The sequence below is a fragment of the Columba livia genome, chromosome 14, assembly GCF_036013475.1.
Source record: "Columba livia isolate bColLiv1 breed racing homer chromosome 14, bColLiv1.pat.W.v2, whole genome shotgun sequence".
Classification (NCBI taxonomy): domain Eukaryota; kingdom Metazoa; phylum Chordata; class Aves; order Columbiformes; family Columbidae; genus Columba; species Columba livia.
The window spans coordinates 623,323-627,296 of NC_088615.1; positions in this window are offsets into that span (position 1 = coordinate 623,323).

Here is a 3,974-nt window from a genome sequence, read left to right on the forward strand (position 1 = left end):
GGCTGGGGGATCTGGGCTGGGTGGTTGCTCCTCTGATCTTTAAGCAGTGACCGTCAGAGTAATTTCTGATCCATTAAGCAGAGATATGTGTCTAATAGGAAGAATTTTTATTCCTTTGATGTTTTATTTCTTTAGTAGCAGATTGGGTTTTGCGTCCTTTTTTCTCTTCATTTGGGCGGGGGTCACGTTACTTTCCTCCAGGTTTCTTTTATGTCTTTCATAATGTGTGAGGAGGAGAAAATCATCGCCACTAATATGCATGGAGGACGTGAGTTAAATTGAAGGCACGAGCACTGTAGCGCTGCTTGCTGAGAACAGTCCTCTGGGGTTTGTTCTGACACTGGGCTGGGGTTCGGTGGGCTTTGTGGTGTCTGTGGTGCTCCTGGTGGGACGGGGATCGGGGTCTGCAGGTTCCTGACAACCCGGGACCGCCCGGCCAGGGAGCCCGAGTTGTGATTCTTTCTGTCCATCTGGTTCTTCTCCCTCACCACCCACCGTGCAAAACGCCTCGTTTTTAAATATAAAATGCACGAGTATTTTACAGCAGGCTCTCTCCGCTGCCTTCCGCTCCCTTCGCTACGTTAAACCTGTTTGTGATGCCCAATAACCCACTCCTGCCGGAGCCCCGTGTTCCAGCAGCTTCCTGATCCAGCAGCGGCTCTGAGTGTGAACCCGAGCTGGGACTTGTGGTCTGGAACCTCTGAGCAGGTGTGTGGCGGTTCCTGGGAGGGCAGCGGTGGCAGCAGGACCGGGGACCGTCCCTGCCCCCTGTTCCCGCGCCGGGACGTGGAGTCGGGCACCGCGCGCTCCTCTGGGCCAGAGATCCCAAGGCGCTTCAGAACGAAAGTCAAGCAGTGCTGGTGCTAAATGTAACCGGTATATTTGTTTGTAGGTTCCTGCTGGGGGCAAGAGTGTCAAACCACAAAGCAGGAGCTGGAGCTCAGCCCGGCTGAACCGCGCTGGGGCCAGAACGCGGCTGTGAGCCGGGGCAAAGCCGAGTCCCGGCCCGGGGACCCTCCTGCTCCTGGGCCGGGTCCCGCTGGGAAGCGGAACCACAAATCAAGTGCAAATGAGCGGTCCTGTTTTGTCATGCAGAACGCTTTAATGGTACCGCAGCAGCTGCCCGGTGTCCCCATGGCCCCGTGTCCCCATGGCCCCGTGTCCCCATGGCCCCGTGCCCCTGGCTCCAGCCCCGCTCCGTGCTGCCCACCTGCCGCTCCCGCTGTACAGGTGCTGTCATCCATTCGGCTCCGGTTAATTTAATTAATCTACAGATATAAACATTAGTGCTACAAACTTAGATGAATAAACTCCTGAAAACTTAAAATGTTCTTAAACCATTTTTTTCAGTTACAGAAATACAAAATAAATATCTTGAAGATAAATACAAAACAGAAAATGTGTATCTTTTTGTTTATTGACTTCTTTCTTCTCCCTAATAGTATGGTAAGTTGAAAAACTCTTTTTAAAAAATGAACTTCACATCATGGAAAAAATATTAAGCATCAATGAATTTGTACAAGTATCTCTGAACAATAGACTAAAGGTATGTATTTTATTTATTCCTCCTACCCATCACCAAATAAGAGATTATATATCCTACTGTTTCTAAACATACAGCTGTAAAAATAGTCATTTCTGTTTTCTCTTTTATAGTAACGTAGCTGTAACATTTCATTACAGTTTCCCTGGGCTCGGTGCAGAAAGAAGACAATGAAGTTCCCTCATTGGTTACGCGAGGGGTCAAGGTAAAATCCCCCCTTTGGTCCCTGCGCTCCTGAAACGCGACTGTTGGACCTGGTGGCGATGGAGCTGCTGCAGCTGTGACCCGCCGTGTGTCTGCTGGAGCTGCTGCTGCAGCTGTGACCCGCCGTGTGTCTGCTGGAGCTGCTGCTGCTGCAGCTGTGACCCGCCGTGTGTCTGCTGGAGCTGCTGCTGCAGCTGTGACCCGCCGTGTGTCTGCTGGAGCTGCTGCTGCAGCTGTGACCCGCTGTGTGTCTGCTGGAGCTGCTGCTGCAGGTGTGACCCGCCGTGTGTCTGCTGGAGCTGCTGCTGCAGCTGTGACCCGCCGTGTGTCTGCTGGAGCTGCTGCTGCTGCAGCTGTGACCCGCCGTGTGTCTGATGGAGCTGCTGCTGCAGCTGTGACCCGCTGTGTGCGGTACCGGCCCCGCGCTCGGCGCATCCCTCCCACTGGCACCAGTGCCCACCGCCCCGTGAGTCCCGGCACTTCACCTGCACACCTGTGGCTTCTACACATGGATTTTATGACTCTCTTGAAATGTGACTTTTTAAATGGGGGAGATACTGACTTAAGGCAAAAAACCTGAAAAACTTAGTCTATAGCTACTAGTGTAATAATACTCTTGAAACTTGTAGTTGCACAAACGAGCTGCGGTATCTATTGGGCAATGAGTAAACTTCCTAAAATACTGATAAATGTACATGTGGACTTGCAGCCCCCTGCCCTGCTCCGGTGTGTCCAGCTCCGGTGCTTTGGGGCAGCGTTTGCATCCCCTGCCCTGGGGTTGGACTGGGGCCATGGGACCCCCAGCCGGGGGGCTCTGCGGGGCTGCGCTGGGAGGGCCCCTGTGGGCACAGGGCTCCAGCTCTGGGATGGGACGGGATGGGACGGGATGGGATGGGATGGGATGGGATAGGAGGCTCCTCTGCCTCCTCCTCTGCCTGAGAGTCGCGGCTCTGGCTGGGGCAGGGCGGCATCCTCTGCATGAAGGATGTGAAGAGAATTAGTTAGTGCTGCTTTCTTACCTCTGCTCGTCATTTCTCGGGAACCGTGAGGGCAGATCAGGCCCAGGGGACGGGTTACTTACTGGAGCACTCCAAGGTTTCTGCCAGGCTAGGCAGGCAATTAAAGCTGAGCTGATGAATGATCTGATTTGGGCTCCAATTCATTAACTAACCATAAGAAATGATCAGATGGAAAATAAGCCTAATTCAGGAACTTGCGAGAGGCACGTTAATGGTCCCTGTGCCCCACGTGCTGCTCGTGCACTGCTCGGAGCTGGTGTCCCGGCGGCCCTGCCCGGGGAGCGGAGTGCGAGGTGTTCCGCGGCGGGAGCGCCCCGGGCTGCAGCACCCTGCGCTTGGGCTTGCAGCTCCTGGTGCTGTTCTCCTGGCACCCGAAGCTTCGCGTGCTGTTCGCGCTGAAGGGCTCGGCGGGGCCAGGGCTCGGAGCAGCCGCCTGGAGCACTGGGAGTGCGGGGGGGATGTCCCTGGGGAAAACGGGTGGCCTTCCCATGCCCTCCTGGCCACCTTGGGAGTGACAAACAGGGTCCCAGTGCTGGCGTCCGACTCTCTTCACTGAGGAAACAGGCTGAAGAGAGTCTGGAGAGTGGGAAGACAGGAGGGAAGTTAAATGCATGTATGTATAAAAAGAACAGAAACTCTTGAAGAGCTCGCCCACCTCCGTGTAAAGCTACCACCCTCCTGCCAACATGTGATGCCTCCTTTTGCAATGCCGCTCAGTTAACAAATACCGACTGCTGACGGCAGCCAGAGGGGGCCGGGGCTCTGCAGCACCCCCGGGGCAGAGGCAGGGGGCAGGGTGGCTTCGCTGTGTAGGAAGGGGCCACTTGTTGGGCGCTGGCCCGCTCGGGACAAAGCTGTGGGTTCTGCTTTAGCACGGGCTTTGGAAGGAAAAGGTCTGGGTTCTATTGTGTGGGATGTTCCTTGGTGGGATAACCCAGTCCGGCTGCTCCCCCAGCTGTGCTGGGGAGGAGGGTTTAGCAGTTTTGCTCAGGGGGCCGCGATATGAACCCAGTGGGCAGGTATGTCTATGGGAACAAGATGCTTATTAGAGCTGTTGCTTTAAAATATGTCTTGTTTTCATTTCTGTCTCCCTACATATTTTGAATATATTTAGGGCACTCATCACCATAGCATCAAAGCACTGAAATATCCTGTGCAAGAAACTGAGAGATCTGTCCCAAAATAACTGCCTGCTCTTTTACCAAAGC